Raw genomic sequence first — 6,000 nt, forward strand, 5'->3', positions numbered from 1 at the left:
ATTACAAACAACTTAGGCTTGCAATGCTTCTGGGAAATGCAGCCCAATAATGTATGTTAATTTTAGCTGTTTTATTTGAGGTATATATTACAATGACAAATACCATCTGTTTACATGGTTAAGGACTTAAAATTAAATAAATATGAAACTTTGTTGTTTTTAGATATTTAAATTTAAATCTTCACCACCATTACTTCTACATGGTCTTTTGTCTGTCAGTGAATTCATTTTGTATTTTCAAAAGATTTATTTATTTATGCACATACATTATGTATTTTTATTGAAGTGGTTCTGTGCATCTGTCTATAGAACAGAAAGAGCGTTTTTAACACAGAGAAACACCATTGTTTGTTTTAACACAGACTAGAGACCACAGATCAGCCTCCTGGCAATGAGTGCAGAAAGGCAATATCAGTAATAAAATACTCTTCAGATGAGAGTGTGGTTAAGGACAATATAAAGGTAGCTTTGCAGTACAGACAGTCAATGGTCTGTAATCCTGCAAAGTCTCTATACCTTAGACATGTTTCTAGACAGGAATATGCCTAGACCTAGACACACCTGCCACACACCTCATACAAAGGTCTCTATAGTACCTTTTGTCCTCTACATTGCAATGTTTTAAAAGCTATCATTATATTTTTGTTCTTACTGTTGCTCATGTTTGTCTAAGTCTCCCTTTTTTGAAAGGTTGAAAAGGATTTTTCATCGCTGTTTGGGGAAGACATCTAAACTAAAATCTGGTCAGCCTACTTCAGACCCACGGAAATTGTGATTGCAAAGAGCCCCTAATTACCACACTTATTAACTAATATACAGAAACTATAAAACTGCTGATAGTGATGTTAAAAAATAACACATACAGTAAGAGAATGATTTAGACACAAGCACCAAAGCACCTGGTTTGTTATCTATGTAGCAGCTGTGTTGGCCTGCCAAATAATGTTAGTTAGATTGTTCCAGAGTAAATAGTAAATATATGAAATATTGGAGAATATATTATTGAATATTATGTTTCCTCCGACTGTCAGGTGGAGACATTAAAATTCTGTTTGCATTTATCCTGTGATGTATCTGAGATCTGATCATCAGGCATGGCAAGATCCAGAACTCATTCATCACAGCCTGATCGCAAGTGTACAATCCATACACATTAGTAAAAGCAATAGTAAAATGAAACTGTAAAATCAATAATAATAATAACAAATATACAACTAAACTTATAAATATACTGTATATATATATATATATATATATATATATATATATATATATATATATATATATATATATATATATATATATAAACCTGAAAGTTTAGACTTTTGTTCTGCTCAGACATCTCAAGGTATTAATGACAGGTTATGCTGTAGTCTTGAACACCTGTGACACAAGATGTTTCCTCACAGAGGATCAGTCTGAACGTGTATCTTCTGTCTCTTTACCAAAATTCTCTTCTGCCATCTCAGCCTCTAATTATTACTTTCCCCTCCCTCAACTTCAGTAAATACAACAGCAAACAGGAAGTCCTGAAATTGGGCAGTGCATTTCAAATAACAAAAACAATACATTCTTACTTAATTAAATCTATCGTGTTAGTCCAGTTTTTCAGACAGTTGTGGACTAACATTATACATCGACATTTTTTGTTGTTTTCTTTTTGTTTGTTAATTTGTTTCATCTTGTTTTTTTCTACTGTTTCATTCATTTTTTGTATGTTTTCCTCTCTCTCGTTAATTTTGATCTATTTTCTCTGGTTTTCTTTTCCTTCACTTTCCTCTTAGCAATCTAAGCTATGGCTTGTCTGACTCACCTGTTCCCTGCATCAGATTTCTCACCCTATTTATTTTGCTTGGTTTCAGCACTCTTTGTCAGTGTGTTCTGTGAATCATTTTCATCTTCTGTTCCATCCTGTCTCTCCTGTTTGTTCTAAACGCTAGATTGTTCTCTGCCCATTTGGTGTAAAGGTGTTTTGCACTCAGAGTTTCTCGGACTATTCTTCTGGACTTCGACCTAGCCTGTTTTTGACCCTGTTGCTGCCCACTGTTCTCAGCCCTGTTTGCACCTCGCATGACCACCATCTGCTTGACGATTATACTGTCTCCCGTTTCGGATTCGCTGCCCTTTCTCTCCTGGTGCCTATGGAGGCTGAGTGCACTGCCTGTACGCTGTGCAGTTTGGAGCTAACAACTGAGCCATTTTTGGGAACTGAGTAGTGTTTGATATTTAGGCTATCGCCTGTTTTCTGTTAATAAAATTCTATTATTCAGCCTCATCTGCTCTTGGGTCCTTATCTATCCTGACACCAAACACTGACCGAAGATGGACCCAGCAGAAGGCTCAACTGGGCTGTCTGCTTTGGAGCATCAGGGAGCGATGTTGGGCTGTCAAGAGATGGAACTGTCTTCCACCCGCCGCTCTGTAGACAACTTGTCGGCTCAAATCGTTGATTTGGTGGAGCAACTCGATCATCTCACTCGGGAAGAATTTGCTCCTCTCCCGTACACTTTCTCATCTGAGGCTAGAGTGAACACCCCCCCCCCCCCCCACTTATGCTGGTGAGCCAACAAGCTGTACATAATTCCTTTATTCAGTGCGAGGGCAGACGTTTGGTGGCTTATTACTCTGTGGAAATCCACACCCTGGCCGCTACTTGTGGATGGAACACCGAGGCCCTTATTGATCTTTTTTAGAGCATCTCAATGACTCTCCGTCAAAGATAAACTGTATGCCTGTGAGGTCTCTGATTGTTTGGATGGTTTAATCAGTCTGTTCCTCAAGTCAAGTCAAGTCACCTTTATTTATATAGCGCTTTAAACAAAATACATTGCGTCAAAGCACTGAACAACATTCATTAGGAAAACAGTGCATCAATATGGAAAATGATAGTTAAAGGCAGTTCATCATTGAATTCAGTGATGTCATCTCTGATCAGTTTAAATAGTGTCTGTGCATTTATTTGCAATCAAGTCAACGATATCGCTGTAGATGCATTTATGACGTCAAGGTTAGATTATTGTAATGCTTTATTGGGTGGTTGTTCTGCACACTTAGTAAACAAACTACAGCTAGTCCAAAAAGGCAGGTTCTTACTAGAACCAGGAAGTATGACCATATTAGCCCGGTCTTGTCAACACTGCACTGGCTCCCTATCAAACATCGTATAGATTTTAAAATATTGCTTATTACTTATAAAGCCCTGAATGGTTTAGCACCTCAGTATTTGAATGAGCTCCTTTTACATTATACTCCTCTACGTCCGCTACGTTCTCAAAATTCAGGCAATTTGATAATACCTAGAATATCAAAATCAACTGCAGGCGGCAGATCCTTTTCCTATTTGGCGCCTAAACTCTGGAATAACCTACCTAACATTGTTCGGGAGGCAGACACACTCTTGCAGTTTAAATCTAGATTAAAGACCCATCTCTTTAACCTGGCTTACACATAACATACTAATATGCTTTTAATATCCAAATACGTTAAAGGATTTTTAGGTTGCATTAATTAGGTAAACCGGAACCGGGAAAACTTCCCATAACACCCTATGTACTTGCTACATTATAAGAAGAATGGCATCTACGCTAATATTAGTCTGTTTCTTTCTTATTCCGAGGTCACCGTACCCACCAGATCCAGTGTGTATCCAGATCAGACCCTTATGAAAATTAACCATGGTTTTACTACAAATAAAACCAAAAAACCATGGTTACTATAGTTAAACCATGGTAATCACAAATTAACCATGGTTTTGCTTAATTAACCATAGTTTAACCATGGTTTTTGTAGTAAATCTGTGGTTATACAAATGGTAGTCAACACGCCAAAAAACCATGGGTTACTACAGTTTTACTATAATAAAACCATGGTTATTTTTCGTAAGGGGAGTGTCACTGCAGTCACCCGGATCCAGTACGTATCCAGACCAGATGGTGGATCAGCACCTAGAAAGGACCTCTACTGCCCTGAAAGACAGCGGAGACCAGGACAACTAGAGCCCCAGATACAGATCCCCTGTAAAGACCTTGTCTGAGATGACCACCAGGAGAAGACCACAGGAAACAGATGATTCTTCTGCACAATCTGAATTTGCTGCAGCCTGGAATTGAACTACTGGTTTCGTCTGGTCAGAGGAAAACTGTCCCCCCAACTCAGCCTGGTTTCTCCCAAGGTTTTTTTCTACATTCTGTCACCGATGGAGTTTTGGTTCCTTGCCACTGTCGCCTCTGGCTTGCTTAGTTGGGGTCACTTAATTTACAGCGATATTGTTGACTTGATTGCAAATAAAAGCACAGACACTATTTAACTGAACAGAGATGACATTACTGAATTCAATGATGAACTGCCTTTAACTATCATTTTGCATTATTGACACACTGTTTTCCTAATAAATGTTGTTCAGTTGCTTTGACGCAATGTATTTTGTTTAAAGCGCTATATAAATAAAGGTGACTTGACTTGACTTGATTAATCGTGCAGAACAACCACCCAATAAAGCATAAGGAAAGATTGCGATCAAATAACACACCTAGGTTCCTAACTGATGACAAAGAATTGACAGAGCAGCCATCAAGTCTTAGACAGTGTTCTAGGGTATTACATGCAGATTTTTAGGTCCTATAATTAACACCACTGTTTTTTCAGAATTTAGCAGTAAGAAATTACTCATCATCCAGTTTTTTTATATCGACTATGCATTCCATTCGTTTTTCAAATTGGTGTGTTTCACCGGGCCGCAAAAAAATATAGAGCTGAGTATCATCAGCATAAAAGTGAAAGCTAACACCATGTTTCCTGATGATATCTCCCATGGGTAACATATAAAGCGTGAAGAGTAGCGGCCCTAGTACTGAGCCTTGAGGTACTCCATACTGCACTTGTGATCGATATGATACAGTATTGTTCAAAATAATAGCAGTACAATGTGACTAACCAGAATAATCAAGGTTTTTCGTATATTTTTTTATTGCTACGTGGCAAACAAGTTACCAGTAGGTTCAGTAGATTCTCAGAAAACAAATGAGACCCAGCATTCATGATATGCACGCTCTTAAGGCTGTGCAATTGGGCAATTAGTTGAATTAGTTGAAAGGGGTGTGTTCAAAAAAATAGCAGTGTGGCATTCAATCACTGAGGTCATCAATTTTGTGAAGAAACAGGTGTGAATCAGGTGGCCCCTATTTAAGGATGAAGCCAACACTTGTTGAACATGCATTTGAAAGCTGAGGAAAATGGGTCGTTCAAGACATTGTTCAGAAGAACAGCGTACTTTGATTAAAAAGTTGATTAGAGAGGGGAAAACCTATAAAGAGGTGCAAAAAATGATAGGCTGTTCAGCTAAAATGATCTCCAATGCCTTAAAATGGAGAGCAAAACCAGAGAGACGTGGAAGAAAACGGAAGACAACCATCAAAATGGATAGAAGAATAACCAGAATGGCAAAGGCTCAGCCAATGATCACCTCCAGGATGATCAAAGACAGTCTGGAGTTACCTGTAAGTACTGTGACAGTTAGAAGACGTCTGTGTGAAGCTAATCTATTTTCAAGAATCCCCCGCAAAGTCCCTCTGTTAAAAAAAAGGCATGTGCAGAAGAGGTTACAATTTGCCAAAGAACACATCAACTGGCCTAAAGAGAAATGGAGGAACATTTTGTGGACTGATGAGAGTAAAATTGTTCTTTTTGGGTCCAAGGGCCACAGGCAGTTTGTGAGACGACCCCCAAACTCTGAATTCAAGCCACAGTACACAGTGAAGACAGTGAAGCATGGAGGTGCAAGCATCATGATATGGGCATGTTTCTCCTACTATGGTGTTGGGCCTATTTATCGCATACCAGGGATCATGGATCAGTTTGCATATGTTAAAATACTTGAAGAGGTCATGTTGCCCTATGCTGAAGAGGACATGCCCTTGAAATGGTTGTTTCAACAAGACAATGACCCAAAACACACTAGTAAACGGGCAAAGTCTTGGTTCCAAACCAACAAAATTAATGTTA

Source organism: Carassius gibelio, chromosome B8 (genome assembly GCF_023724105.1).
Source record: "Carassius gibelio isolate Cgi1373 ecotype wild population from Czech Republic chromosome B8, carGib1.2-hapl.c, whole genome shotgun sequence".
NCBI lineage: Eukaryota > Metazoa > Chordata > Actinopteri > Cypriniformes > Cyprinidae > Carassius > Carassius gibelio.